The 16,092-nt window shown below is 37.4% G+C and overlaps 1 protein-coding gene across 12 annotated transcripts in view; it reads left to right on the top strand.

Annotated features, from left to right (window-relative positions):
• The window catches only part of SULF2 (sulfatase 2), a 125,097-nt gene that overhangs the window by 47,533 nt on the left and 61,472 nt on the right, over positions 1–16,092 (top strand). The window contains exon 1 of one of the 12 annotated variants that reach the window (XM_085520334.1): positions 5,145–5,275. The exons of the other annotated variants lie outside the window; for them this stretch is intronic. The gene's annotated coding sequence lies outside the window, so the exon portion shown is untranslated. Of the gene's footprint in view, positions 1–5,144; positions 5,276–16,092 lie in introns of those variants that run through there. 12 annotated transcript variants of the gene reach the window in all.

The following is a 16,092-nucleotide window of genomic DNA, read 5'->3' as shown; positions in this document are numbered from 1 at the left end:
AACTCTATGGCAAAATAATGTGATGTCAGTGGTGTTTTTATCCCCATTAGAGATAAAGCCTTTACTAACTTCTGCCAACACAGTTAGCTCAGATGCCAGTTCTGCAGAGCTCACATAGCTCAGTTATGTTAGTAAAAGCCTACTGTAGAAGTAGCCTTCTATCCTGTGCAAGTAACAATATTCTGCTTTAAGTTTCTGTTTTGTGAAACTAACTTACATGGAATTCCTCACCACATTTGTCTAATATGGATATTTATTAAACAGGAACCATTAAAAACTTCTGTTTTAACCTGTTAAGACTTGGCGGAGATGATTGCCTTAAGCAATCCTTAAGATTTGAAAGTGGAGCCTTTTCAATGATAAATGGCAAAGATGATTATTTCAAGAGTTTGAGCTTGCAAGGAGTAGTGGGAATAACGTGGAAACACTAAACATTGTTGAGCTTCTAAGTCAATTCTTTGCTTGGCTATTTTCAAAAGAAGATTGAATAGAGACAACAGATTTCTTTGCCTTGTTCAACAGAGTTGGGGGGGGGGGGGGGGGGGGGCGGGGAGAAAATACAACAGAATGGTGTGTGTCCATATTGCATGACTAGAGAAGGCTTTGTAGACTGTAGCTGTAGCTTCTCAGAGCTCAGTGTAGTCTGTACTGGATTAAAAAGAACATTTCCGAACAGTCCATCTCATGCAGGATGAATTTGGATTGAAATCCTGTAGGTCAAAAGTTAATTCAATTCTACACTACAAATTTAAATGCTTGAGGTATCTTTGAGCCATCCCTGCATACTGAAGTGAGTCTGCATTGCAAGAATTATGTGGTTGTGATCAAGTTTAAGGAAGCATAGACACAACAACAGGAAGTTCCTAAGGACTGTGAAAAGCAGCTCCATGGATCTGGTACTGCAACCACCTCTTCCTGAGAAGAAATTTCTGCTGGCAAAACTGAAGGGTTTCAAAGGCTCTTCATTCAGTAGGTAAAACAATGCAATGAAGATGCTATTTTTCTTCTCTCTTCCTTTTATCTTTGAATAAACCAAACTTTAATCTGTTATTATGAGAAATCTTAGATATCTTTATAATATTTTGAATTCAGGAACTCGGTTATACAAATTCTCATTACTACTTTTTCAAGTGCTTACTTTCTAGATGCATGTATTCTTAGGGTGCTTTCTAATTGGATGCAGCATCACTGTTCTGGGTTTCACTATCAGTCACATCTCTTGTATGTGCCCCTTTGTATCATCTCTACAGAAAATTGTTTAACTCTCTTCACTCCTTTTGTTTCCTGTGACCTATCAGCTCTTCAGAGAAATTTCTACTCTCATCTCTTGTACCCCTCACCCCAAGGACTTCTGTGGAATTCACTCTGCCTTGTATGAGTATCTTCTGCAAAATTCATGTCTTCTCTGTGGAACTTCAGAGGTGCCATACATTTAAGTTAATCTGGCTGTTCTGATATTTAATTCTCTTCCACAGTGAGGTGAGGGATGTGGTACAGTATGGCCTGCAGCCATTTTGAATCCCTAGATTCTTCTCCCTGTGACACTTCCCAGAGGTGTAGCAGCAATCTCTTTTCATTTATTACGCATACTATTAATTTGCCACGGGGTCTGGTATTGATCTTTCAGCCCTATGAAAGGCAGCTATCTTAACTCTAACCCTTTTTCTTGGAACGATAGAACTTGTATCCTGAGGTGTTTCCCAATTACCGTCAAGTAGTTAATCCACCCCTTATTCTTTAATTATTTTAACTGAGCTACAGTGTAAGAAATACAAAGAATCTTGCTTCTAAAGCTTGCAAAAGCACTGTCAGAAATGGTATTCTACCAGTGAAGAGAAGGAAGACAACTCAAACAAAGACTGTGACTAATTTGCTTCCTAATCCTGCTGAGTGGCATGTTATTTGTGTTCCTGGGCTGTTCATTTCTGTTTGATATGATCAGTCGGGCTGCATCATTGAACTCCTACGTCCGTCTAAATGCAAATGGTTCTGTATTAGGTTTTATTACATGCAGTCTATTGTTTCTTGTTGTCCTTCATTCTGAGCATGATTCTCCCCTTCTGGCTTTTGCTACCTTTTGGAGCTGTTTAGGAGGAAGAGTAGTGAACATATTGATACATTTACTCCCTATTCTGACAGTTTAGATTTATTTGTCTAAATTACTTTTCTCTTTTTGCTGGTTTGAACACAGCTGGTACGAGTATGTTCTGACAGATACATTCTTGTGGTGACATTTTCCCAGTGACTGAACGAGCTGACCAGAGGCACTTTTGGTGTAGGATGAAAATAATCTTAAAAATTAAAACTAAATTTATCTTCCTTATTTCAGAAACTATGTCATATGTATCCTGCTGTATCTGAATTGCACTCCATTAGTGTTGAATTTGGAGGAGAAGAGAGCATGGGGCTGAGTCAAAAAAGGTTCTGCACCATTTTTGCGATCCAGTTTAGGGTAGACTTTGCCTTGCTGTGAGCTGCTGCTGAAAGTAGAATTAATATTAATTAAAATTAATAAACACAGACTTCTAGTTGGACAGTTGTCACCTGAGAGCTTCATCTCCATGGTCTGAAACTTAACCTGGAAGTGGGGATTGGAGAAGGACTCTTTATCTTCCTGTGTCAAGGAAAGTTTTCAGCATTTCTGCTTGCAGCAGTTCTGAGTGTTCTGTATTGCACTCTGCCCTACTGTTGCTGTTTGTAAGTGCTTTGGCTACTTGTAAAATTCTATATTGGGATATACGACAGCAGTTTGATGTACACACCACAGACCTTTCCTTAGAGAGCTTAGAAACTGACCAGGCAACAAGAATGTGCCTGTCTTTCCTCTGGACTTGCTGTATATTTGAATTATAGAACTTCAGACAATCTGTGACCATATGAAAGGCTTCTGAGCTATTCCTTCCCTATGCAGCTGAATCATTGTGGAATTAGACATATAAATAGGAAAACGTTCATGTTTTAGAATGATTGTCATTTATGGAGGCTCTGGTGAATAGCACAGTACTCTATGTCTGAAAATAGCCGGGGAGAATCCTGCACATTCCACAAGGAGGGAATGCTGCTGCCCTGTTCTTCCTGAGGCCGACAGTGCCTGGCAAGGAACTTCTTAATATAGAATTGCCTCCCTTGAGCATTATGGAAGAGAATAGTGTCATACTAATTTACACTGAGTATCTCATGACAGCTAATTGAGAATCTACTTTATAAAAGTGTGCAATATAATTAAGGATATTTTCCTTTCTGAATTTGAGAAACTGGGAAAATAAGTGTAGATTTTTTACTGAAGACACGTGCTGATTCTGTACAAATTGTCCTTTCCCACATAGACTCTTGATAACAAGAAGGGAGAGAGACCTCTGTCTATCCTGTGTCTGCTTCCACTGTTGCCTGTGCATCCGAAGTGGGAGGGACACAGGGAAGTACAGGGAAATATGAGCTCAAAATGCAGGGAGGGCTTAACCCTCGCAGTGAAAGGCAGCTCAGTGTGTTGCTTATTCCTAATCATGCCGGGAAGCTTTGTTTTGAAATGACCATTTAAAAAGTGGTCTGTCAGTATCTAGCAGCTGTAGTAAGTAGTAGCAACAACAGTTGAGTCCTGTTAACTTTCTCTGTCATAAATAATTAAAGATTTAGATTTAAGCATCTTAGAAATTTGAGCAGAGGTTTTCCTTGTGTTTCTTGGCAGACCCGATTATATCTCAGGAGTTAATAAGTTAACTTGCTTAACCACAGATAAGCTGTGTAGAGTATTGTAATTATCATTACCTATTAAAGTAGGATTCAACTTTCCTTTGTGCGTGCAAAGTGCGTTACATCATTTGTCAGAAAGCAGAAGTTGCTTCATAGCAGCTTGATCTGTCCTTAAGACAAATTCTTTCTGTGCATGCTGGGAAATAGTTTCTACATCAGTTTGGAGAGTTTCCTGCTCATTTGGAAGGATTGGCCTCATGAAATCTCAACCAACTTGGTAACCATGCCAGTCATATCCTGTTCAGCTTGTTCATTTCCGTACGACTTACAGTCTCAAAACTGCTGCAAGGAAGATAATAAAATCACTCAGTAATTGGCATAGAGCGCATTCTAAAAATTGCTTACAAAGTACAGAAAATGTTTCTTCTTCAAAGTCTCCCACTGGCATTTCTGAAAAAAGTGTGGTGGTCTGGAAAGGAAGTTAAAATTTGTCTGTGCTGGCATCCTTTGTGTGGGAAGACACTACTGGGTCAATTCTGGCATCATTCTAAACAGTTTAAACATCTCTTTTTGTGTAAAATGTATTGCCATATACAAGAGGAACTTCTAACAGAGTAAATGAGTTGGATAGAGAATTTCTTTGAACTTCGTTGATCAGTTCATCTGGCATAAAACTTTTGGAACTCCTAGTTGCCTAAACTTTGTATTAATGCACTTCTCTATCAAGCATAATGAGCATGTGGTCAACTTATTCTGTCTCCCTAAAAGATAATGTTGTATTTAATGGTAGTCTAATCTTACATAGAAGAGTCTCTGTGTACTCTTTACAGCCTACTTCATTTTAGTTTGTTATATTCTTTAATGCTATGCATACACTGTCAGAATCTGGGAGGGTTACAGTTAAGCTAACTGCCTTTTGCTGTTTAATGTCAACTGCATCTTTGCTCCAGCAGTTGTATCTCCCAGGAACTGCTTCAGAAGCTTTTGGTGTTCAGTTGACATCTTACAGTGCTGACCTCAGCTGCATTAACAACTTGTTGGAACAGACATTGTTTCAGAAATCCTTAATGATGACAGCACCTTTTCACAAATGCAGCATCCATTAATCACGCATCGGACATCATTTCAACACCAAAGGCTAGAAGGTGGTTGCCATGCATCTTCACTGTTGCTGACCTGTCAGTGTCAGTTCACCAGTATCAATGGATTTTACTCAGTATGCAACAGTAGAAACTGGCATCAGGAAAGGTGGAGTGTTCAGAGGGTTTGATTTACCCTGATGGTTGTTCTCTAAGTTAGCTTGTCAGGTTCTTTATTTTTTTAAAAGGTAATAGAACTTCTTAATCATTGAGTGTTATTTAATGATGTTCAGTTTATGTTAAGATTGTTTTATTTAATCTTCTGAAGCCTTAATTAAGAAAAAACATTTTAATGTGCACCTATTGGCTTTCCAGCTATTACAAAATGACTTGAAATAAATCATGAAAACAGTGTGATACTTCATAGACAAAAGTGTACCTTGATGAGGGAGGAATGAAGGAGTTGATTCAGTTTGGACTGCAGCAAAAACTGCTGGATATGACAGGTACGTGCGTAAATGCAAGCCTGGCATATTATAGACTCAACTGTAATAAATACCATTACATTTTGAGGCATTTCTTAGTTTTCAGGTATATTATACCTTACAGCTGTTAGAACTTCTGTACTGTTTTATTTTCTAAATGATGAATCTATGTATCAGTGAGGTCTAAAGGAGCTGTATTTTTATCAAGGCTTCAGGATACTGTGTGCCACAGAAAAACAGAACAAAAATGTAACCTCAGCTCTGATCTCATTTGATAACAATATGCATGATGCTGGAGGACATACAATATTGGTTGAATTGCCTGCATTCTATGGAGCTTTCTGCATAAAACACCTTCCTAACAAGGCTTCCAGTACATTTTCTTTCTTTTAAAGATAACAGGACTCCTTGTATGAGGAAAATAGGGGAACCCAACCAATATATTAAGTGAATTTGCCCTGAAAATCAGAGTAGGGATAATAGCCTATCCTTTAGGGCTTCATGTTTGCCTCATAAGGCCAGTATATATACTGTTATACCTGCTCACAGCAATATGGCTGATAGGAGTATAAACAAATTAGTATGTTCTCTGTAAAAATAACTGGCATGTTTTTACCATACGGATCCCAGGAGTACCTGATAAATATGCAGTGTCAGGCTCATTTCTTTAAAGAAACATTGGCACCTACTCTGTGCTGCTTAGAAATAAAAAATCTTTCCTCTGTGAGCTGCTTAAGAAAAAATCACTCCTGAATTTTTTTGTCTATGTATTTCTAAAATAAGTAAGCCTAACTGTTCTGAGATTTGCCCCTCTTGTTCTTTATTGGTTGTTGAAGGTGTGTATGAACAGTTTTGCTGAAGGGTTCATTCCCTCAGTACTGGAATTTTCCAAGCTAGTGTTCCACGGAGTATCTTGCATATAGATGTTGACTCATCTATTGAGCTTGTCAGGGCATATTTTCCTTCGGAAGTTCAAAACAGTCTTGCAGATGCTGTATTTTTCCCTCAGAGAGTGCAGTGTGTGATGACATTTGTTCCTGGAAAGGTTCACAGGACAAGTTATGATTCACTTTTCCCCCACCCCTCTCCTCTCCTTTCATGAGAGAATTTAAGAGCCTGTTTTGCATCAGTTTGGATGTATACACTTGTCACATTAAACTGCTTAGGATGTAGCAAGTGCACTTGCAGCCTATGTGCGTGTTTAGCCACCCACCTACCTCAGGAAACAACCTTGAGCTCCATAAATACAAGGCTGTGTTTTGTGACCAAAATGAATATCAGTAGTAACAGAAACATGCTATAGATTCTTGGAGAGCGTGCTTCCTAGTGTTACTGCAGAAAGCTCAGTATGCACAGTATCTTATCCAGCTGAGAAACATCAGTGAAGGGAGGCAGCAAAATACTGCCTGTCAAATGTAACTCATGTAAAATTAATAATAGGAAAACACTGTCTTGTTGGTCACACTGTTCAGTTAGGTTTGTGCTAGAAGTTGACCTTGCTAAACCCTATTATGTTTAGTGCATAAATGAAAAATACGCTTATAATATTGTATTTATATATAATAGAATATAATTGATAATAACTTAATCATTGTGTCTTTATGAAGGGGGATGCATATGTGCGTAAACATTAGGGTGACTTGTTTTTAAGCATCTGACATGTTTAGATGGGGAGATTCCTGGCTACAATTGAATTTCTTTGTCAAGCTCTGCAGCCCTCACTATTATGTGATAATAAGATGTGATCATACCAAGTGTATTCTGTGTAGAAAACTTTTTCTTCCATTCTCTAAAATAAAGGTTTATAGATTTAATATTTGCAGGGTACCAAATGTGGTGTGCAGTAAAAGAAGAATAGAACTGAAGAATAAATATAGAGAGTAAAATACGCAAGTACCTAACTAAAAATGGGTAAGTGCTTGGTAAGGTGTTCTGACAAGGCCTTTGCTTTGACAGGTAAAGATGAGAGCACATCAGGGGAAGTAGAACTGATAAGAGATTTGTGCTGCTAACAGACACTGCGCCAATTTTGTGTATACTGTAAATTTATGTCTTGTCTAGAAATCAAGAGCAAGTGTCTTGGAAAGATGAGATCGTTTGTCTTATCCCAGAATACAGCAAACCTGGTAGCCATTATTTTTACTGACCCTAGGGGGGCACAAATCGTGGAGCAGCTTTTTTAGATGCTGAAATTGTTCTGTTTCTGTTTGATTCTTGCACTTCTCCTGTCAGAGTGTCTCTGAATCTCACAGTATACCAAGTCACCAAAGTAACAGTTGCCATCTTCCCTTCGCTCTCTAACCTTTGGGTAGGGGAGTGCGCATGCAATGCAATACTTGGTTTCTGTTTAAATATTCACTGGGTGGGCTTTTTTTATTGTTAAAGAAATATTTTTGATAGGAGTTTTGTTTTTAATGGAGGTGTGGTTTAATTTATTTATTTATTTATTTTCACCAGAGAAATGTTATATCAAAAACAGAGTCAGGAATGTTTTAACTGCACATATATCATCATTTATATGGGTACATGTATAGAATGAAATAAGTAACATTAGATGTATTATTTTGTACCCTGTGGAGTGCTTGAGGACTCAAAGAAGAGGTCAAGTACTGCTGCTTCCTAACAGGTTCAACTGTGATTTTGAGCCTTTTTTCACTGATTCCATCGATAAAATGAGAGTAAGAGTGATTGGTCACAAGAATGCCGGGATTGTTAAATAAGTGTTTTACATGGCTAAGAAATGGGCAAAGCTCTGGTTTCTAAGATTGAATTTGTACCTCTCAGTCTTGAAAGCTTCAGCCTCATCGCTGTTGTACATTTGCTTGTATGTTCCAGTTGCTTTGTTGGGGACCAGAGCTTTACAATTTTGAGATTCCATTGGTTGCTCTTTTTTTCTCATTTGTTCCTGAAGCTATTCATGAAGACACTGAATATTATTTACAGCTTCTAGACAGTAACATTGCTTCTTTAAAAATGCTGCTGACTGAAGAGCTTGGTAAGTCTTTATTTGGATGGTAGTGTATGATACTGTTAAATCGGCAAGATTGCATCAGGTGAATGGAGAAGAATTTTTTCTGCCATGGTTGAGGTGTATGAAAAAATACTGGCAGGAACACAAGGAGATGTAAACCAAGACCATGGCTTAGTATGCCATTAATTTTTCTCTTGCTACATTTTATGCAGTCTGAAAACATTGAGTGTATTTCTGATGCTGTCTGTCCTCTCAGCCTTTTCCTTTTGTCTTTGATCATGCCTATTGATTTTTATTTCAACTAACTGAATTCAGGAAGAGCACTAACTGTGAAGAGGAAAATCACACTACTGTTTCCTGTGTTGTATTAGCTGGATTTAGCTGTCACACAGCTTTCTGCAACTTCCATGGTAGGGAAGCTTAGAAGGAGGTGCCAGTCTCTTCTGCCTGGCAAAGAGATGACTTAATACCTGGAAATTGCACAAAAATAGTTGTAAAGAGGAATAGTATGAGCTAAATGGAAGTTCCCTTTATGGTGACATCCAGAAGGCTATTTTTTAAAGAAGCTTCTGAGGGAGATTCAAGCGGTTTGACTTTATTTTGTATTAGTGGCAATCAACCTTGAAACTGATGCTGTTGTTGTGCTTTGCAGATTTGCTCTTTACTCTCTGTTACTTCTGACTGTATTCTAAATAAATTTGAGGGGTCCAAGAGATCAAGGTGCCTGTATTATATACAAGTATAGTAACTTAAAATTATGAGGAACTAAAACTTCCTGCTTGAGGATGCTCACCAGGACACCCACTCTGACTTCATCCAGTTCCTCAAAACTAGTTACTTAATAATCGACTTTATCTTGGTGGTTAGATGTGACAACACTGTTCCCATGTGTATTACAAAGTAACAAAAGGGAAAGAGAAGCATTAATAAAGTTGTAGGTATGTTGGAGAAGGCTTGCCAGCTTTTGAGGACAAATCAGTTGATTTGGGGAGTTATTAAAATTTAGTAGATCTAAATGCATGGCAGTGGTGTCCAAACATTGAAAACCATTTCTTTGCTGAGATCAAAATGGAGTGAAACTGAGCTTTTGTCATGTAGGAGTATGTTTAACTTTGAGTGGTAGCATTGTCTGAGTATCTGTATGTGTAGAAGTATGTGGAAATGTGAGCTTGAAACTGTTCATATTTTAATTGTACTTGAGGAATGTACAATACTGTATTTAATTTGTCTATTGTAGTTCAGTCTCTCTAATTTAAGAACTGCTGTGAAGCTATTCAAGGAAGGCAGCATTTATTTTTAGAGCTGTAGGTCAGCAAGAGAACTCACAGCACTCTGTTACAGCTGTGTGGTATAATTTCATTTTGTCTACCAGCATTGATTTTATATGCAGCTAATGTGCCTCTAGAAATATCCATCATTTGTGTAATCCTTGAACTTTACGCTAATGCTTCAGGATGGGAGCAAAGTATTTCAGCGATTCAGGAGTTCATATAAATACAGGCATAGAGCAACCTGTAAGAGTACTTTTAAATGCAATATATTTCAGGTTGTAAAATGCCACAGACATTATTATTATTCTCATCTTATAGAATGCTGCTAAACATAAACTGCAATTTCACTTACGTGGCCTGGGACCAGTGGTGTTGGACCATTTTATGATGCACTTTACTTCAGTAAAAGTGATGTGGGGAAGAAAGCACCAAGATAATAGAATGTTTGGGATCACATTGCTGTTATAGAAGAGAATAATCAGGAACTGGTGCATGTGAAAACGAAAGCACCTACATCTTATGTGGTTTAAATTCCAGCTACAGTTATTAGTATCCATATCCACGCAATGACTGCAACAGCATTTAATTATTTCTTTCATTTCTTTCCATTAAACTCATCAAGCTTCTAAGAAACTAATCTTCTAACTTACCTTAGCTCATCTCTGTAGTCACCAGGGCAGGTTTAATGAATATTTTCACTACATTCATTTTCTTTAGACTTAACAGGAAGGATAAAGGGGGCAGCGTACTGCAAACTGAGGAAATACCTGCTATAAAATTGAAAAGGCTTTCTATGAGATTTCTACTGCAAAAACAGTCTGAGGAGCCTTGGCTCTGTAGCACAGCTTGCTAAATTGAGTGTTTCAGTCTCATCTTTTGCTTTACTTTAAGGTCTGATAGGCAAATGCTAGCATTCGGATTCTGTAACTAATAAAGCAAGGAGAATAACGTTTTCATGCAAAACATTGTGTTTATGATCATTAAGATTAGATCTGTGCAGTACTGGATCATCTGGAAATGTAAATCCAAATCTTTGTTGTTCATGATCTAGCACAGTCTTTTTGGATGAAGTTACCCCTACAACATTTTTGAACATGTCAGAACTGACAGAATGGCTTAAGTTTGGCTCTTCTGTTACGTGTTTGATCCATTCAGGCCATCATAAAGTTTGATAGAATAGATGCATATACACAGTAATGGCTCCCACAGCAGAGTTTCCTGTCACTCTGCTTGAGACTTCTGCTTCCTCATTTGTCAGACACATGCTTGCAACTGAAAGTGCATGTGAAGAATAAGAACTTGCAAAGATGTTTAGGAGAAAAGGTGAAAAAGAAAAGTTCTACTTGAAGAAAATTTGAGAAATAAGTGCTTTCAAAAGTCAAAACGTGCCCTTGAGGTTTCTCTGTTACTCAAATTTGATCTCAAAGTAAAAACTGATGAGCAGTGGTTTCTTTAACTTCAGATCCTGACAGCAACTGTGTTCCTCAGTGCTGTGAGGAGTGTACATGTAACATGGTGTCAAAGCATCCTCCCACCGGTTTGTTATTGAGTGCTATCTGATAAAGCGATGCAAATCTGGTGAGTTAACACCAGTGGCTGTTATCAGCTCTGCAACAGACATATCTGCTTTGTTTACACATATTACTCCTGATCTCCTAGAGCAGAGACCTCAGCTGAGCACTGCTGAAAAGGACTCAATTGGAACATGATTTTTTTTCTGTATACAGAGCAGTGATCTTCAATTTGTTTTCTTGTGGGTCCTTACAGGATCAAAGTGAACAAATTCCTTTTTGATAGTTGTAGTAGAATCATAGAATCTTTGAGTTGGAAGGGACATTTGGAAGTCATCCAGTCCAACTCCCCTGCAGTCAACAGGGACACCCACAGCCAGCTGAGGTTGGTCAGAGTTGGTAAAGCCTGACTTGAATGTCTCCAAGTTTGGGGCTTCCACTCCTTCTCTGGACAGCCTATGGCAGCCTATGCTATATATATTAGGCAATCTAAAATACACTAAACCGGTTAAAGTAAAAATCTAATGGGATTATAACTTACATATTTTCATTTCTAAAAGGCCAAAGATTTTCAAGTGACCTCAGATCTGTACTGTACTTCCTTCCATATGATAATGCAGCATTCCAATGTCAGCTTCCTGTTTTATGGTGTCAGCCAAACAAGTTGGATTTGAATTGTAGAAAACCAGGTGCAGTGGGAAATGGCTGGTTGTTAGGTGTTATCTGAGCTCCTCATGCTCAAATGTGACAGTTTGTAGCAGTAACTCAGGAATTGCTTTTCTGTTGTTTCTCTCTGCGTGAGTTAAGTTTCAGCAACTGAAATCTGGGAATACTTTTCAAATGCTGCAATTCTTCTTTGCAAATATGAATGTTGAAAGTATCTCCATATTTTGAGAGATTGGGCACTTGTGCTTTTTGTTCTAAATTTTAATAAAGTAGATGGCTATATTAAAGAACACTTCAAGTAAAATAAATGTTTTTTTGCGTAGGTTTTTAATTGTAAAACAGGGAGAGAATCTTTAGTAGATTCTCACTTAGTCAGTGTGTCACAGTATCTTTGGTGAAATACTTTTCTGTTCACTGAAAATCTTTCTTCTTGGTAAAATTATAATAGACAATTTCAGTTACTTTGCGTTAAACTGTTGGAAGCCGGAACAAAATTTGCTCTATAATCTTGTGTGCATTTAGAAAAACACAAGCCAAAGGGGTTTGTTTGTTGGAAAGGGGCAATCCACCTTGGGATTATGAAGTACCACTGCCAGAACCTGTTGGGATTGGAGAAAATCATTCCACTTCATGTATTGACATACATCAAGTGTTCAACTGCAATTTCAGGACTTAAAGAAAAGTACAAAATTTTTCAGAGCTGTTTCCATTAGGTGCTAAATGATTCTGAAAAGTCAGTTCACCCCATGTTAGATGTGCAAACTGTGCTTAGTGTGTAAAATATGTGACCTGTAACTTGTCCACTGGTAATGCAAGGACTTGGTAGTGATAAAAATACAGACATAGCTTCTACTAATTTTAATGATAAAATTCTGCCAGAATTAAGGAATATGGGATCAGATATCACAGGGCAGCTCTTAAGTTCAATGAAGAGAGAAAATAGGTGTTAAGAGGAACCAATTGGGCTTAATTTGTCCTTTGCCAAAATGTAGTTGTAGCCAGCAAGGCTCCTATCATAATGCTGAGTTATTATTTTTTAATAACAAATATTCTGCTGCCTGTGCAGCTAGAGAAAAGAACATGTTATTTTCTCCAAATGAAAGGAGAAATTATGATTACAAATAATAATTCAAAAGGACAGTATTGAATAGCAAAGGGACTCAGATGGATTTTTGTAATATGCTCTACACATGAAGAAAACATAGATATAAATGACTTGAAATGGGTACTTGCGTTAAAGAAAGAAAATGTAAGGTAATTAGGTAGAAGTCCAGGATGCTAGTCAGGTTATCTTCTATCTGCTTATATAAGAAGATATGAAAGAGAAATCTAATTGCATAGAATCTGAACACACAGGGTAGCTGAAGACTGATTTTTAGCACTTAGAGAAATTTCAGGCTGATTATATCTAACATGGAAAAAAAAAATCAGATGGTATTATATGAACGCATGAATATTGGAAAAGTTGCAAAATACATTTAGAGCATTACTGAGTCAGAGAAACTCTCCTGATCATTGCAGGTGGGTCAGTGAATGAGAGCCATGCCAATGGCTGCTCAGTGAACGTTTCTCACAAAGTAACCACTCTGTTTCTGATGCATCAGTTCTGACCCTCAAGGCACATCTGCAGAACACCTTCAAAAGATAAAGCTCACTATTAAAATTCATTATTCTCTTAAAAAGAAATAATGATACTTGTTAGAGATACTGGTTTTATGCATATTATAATTTCCTAAACCCTTCTGAGTTCCTTTACTAATATTAAATGTACAGAAAAGAATGAACACAGTTAGATGAAGTTAAGACTTGCTGCTCTATCCATCTCGTATCAGTTGATTTGTCATGTCTCTGTTGTAATGCTTTCTGATCAGGAATGCACATTTTTGTTATGTGCTTTACTGTTTTCTTACAAAATCCTATTGAAATAAGGACAATGGCTGTTGACTTCTTAAAAAATTTTACTAAAAGCAAATGAAAGCACTTCATTTCTTGTGTTATGTAGTGTTGTGTGCCAAGGAGAGCAGTAGTAATTTAGTGTTAACTGAATGAGTCTTTCTGATTCTTATCCCATCGCTTCATATCCATACATTTACATCATCGAAGTAAGAGGCAGCTTGTACACCATACTGAAATGCTGAAAGCCTACCAAGGGAAATGAGATCAAGATGTTTAAAACAAAACACATCTGAATTCTTTATGAAAAGAAAAATTATTTATTAAAAAGAATATTAAATCACTGTTGGCTTACGAACAACTGTTGTAAGGGTAATTTATAAATAGGGAAAAAGTAGGGTTGTTTTTCTTTCACCATTTCTTTGTTATAGGAGCTTTGTGACCAACAACAGTTCATACTTGTATTGATATTCAGATGCATCGAGGCTTATTAGTAATATTAATGCTGAGCACACATTAATTTTGTATGTGCTGTTCAGAATCATTCTAATGTTTGCCATGAATTTCTGTTTAGCTTACTGGAAGCTTTGAGTCTGATTTCCATGTAGGTAAACTATCAGTGCACTGAAATGTTATTTTTATTATTGGTACAACTTCCCAGTCATCTTCACTGCTTCCAGATTTCACTAGAGAAGTTGCACCCACTGTCATGAGCTGTGATTAAGATCATTTGATTTTATCATTGCCTAGAAATTATTTTTGCTTCACTCTGTGAACTCACATCCATAACTGAATCCTATCAGGATACTAAATTTGTATTTTCATGATGGAGTGAGCAGAAGAACAGATCCACTACTTAGCATTTGGATCGATAGAACAAGATGAAACTTTCCTTTCTCCTTGCTTTTGTTGGCTGTGTTACCTTTTCCTTTTTTGTAGCACCTTAAAACATATTAACTGTTTTATTCTATAACCTGAATGCATATGTATAGGTAGTGTAACTTGACGTCAAAAGGATAGGAGTGGTGCAGTCCCCCACAACATTATTTTGAGCTGGGTCTGCAATACAAAATGTATATAACGTATGGGTTGATGATATTGAACTTTGGGTCTCGCACTGTGCCTTATTGATAGCACTCTGAGTTGTTCTTGAAGCAATATGTGCATATTTTATGCAGCTGAAATGCCATTGTTTAAAGAAATTTTAATAACATAATATCTGCATCTGGAAAATAGTATAACCATGGTGTGATTACAGTGGTATGATACCCTGAGAAAATGAAGGTGATGTCAGACTTGTATTCTGCTGCTGGCTTTTTTCTAAGCTTTTAAAGATGACTCTTAACATGTGTGTCTGAATTGAAAAACAGGAAAAAAGAGAAGAGACATCAAAATGACCAATGGTTTGAGAGGTTTACATATGATGTATAACTACAAAAATCAAGGGTAGCAAGAAAAGTTGGAAAGCATTGAATGAAGTGTGCAAGTCAGCTGTTCTATCTCATGCAAGAGAGCAATATTTGAGCTCTGAAAGTGCATTGTATTTGGCAACAGTGAAAGAGATGTCTCAAGCAGCATGTTCTTTTTCTTCCATTTATGGAGTAGATTTGTTTGGAGTTTTTGGTTTTAGATGACAGAACTCTCTCTGACTATCCTGTCTCAGAGTTTCTAGATGTGCTCCTTCCTGTTCCCAGAGCTCTGTGATGGGTGTACAGTTGCCCATGCTTGCTTTCTCCACCCTTGGCTATGGGCTGTTGTCCCTGAGCTAATGGGAAGGTGACAGTATGAATCCACACTATCTGCCAGCTGGGTCAAAATGGTGCCCAATTCCAGAGATCAGTAAACATTCCAACATGAGTTGTTCAGTGTCGTGCTACTTCAAAGTAATGTGTGCAGGGAAACTGCAGTTTTAATTTTGAGAGGGATTGTTGCCTAACAATGCGGATAGATGTGTGATGGTATTCAAAGAAACGTCTGCACATCTGTTTCCTCCTAATTTCAGTGGTATATCCAGGGATTTTACAGAGTAATTACTTGCATAATTGGCAATATTTGTTGTTTTCAGGTACAATAAAACAACTCCAATCTGTTTAAATGACATGCTATGACAGAGCTCACTCCAATTTATTTGGTGGTGTTCAGTGAGAAAACTGGGAGTTAAAGAAATAGTCTTCCTTCTTCATTTTAGCTCTTGGGCTCCTGATATTGTGTGTGTGTGTGATTGTCTAAATATAGACAGAATTCTTTTACAGTTAGTGAATGAAGAGGATTTATTTCATTTCAGAAGTATCGACCTATATCTTTCCTTCCCCCTTGCACCAGCGGTCCTTCAGGCCTTCTTGTTTTACTGGTGATTCCACGTGATTTTGTTGCCTGAGACTTCAAATAAGCCACAGTGTTTTAAATGTGCCTCTATCCTTTGAATTTTTGGCACTAGGAAAATGAGCTAAAATTGCTAAACTGCTGTAACTTTGGAAACTGTTCTCCAAGTACATATAATAGTTATCTATCCTGTTTGTAACAGTG

The sequence above is a fragment of the Coturnix japonica genome, chromosome 19 (assembly GCF_054131305.1).
Source record: "Coturnix japonica strain WE chromosome 19, WE-NBRP24, whole genome shotgun sequence".
NCBI classification, from domain to species: domain Eukaryota; kingdom Metazoa; phylum Chordata; class Aves; order Galliformes; family Phasianidae; genus Coturnix; species Coturnix japonica.
The sequence above is the reverse complement of the archived record's forward strand: the minus strand, read 5'-3'. Positions and strand labels throughout refer to the sequence as shown.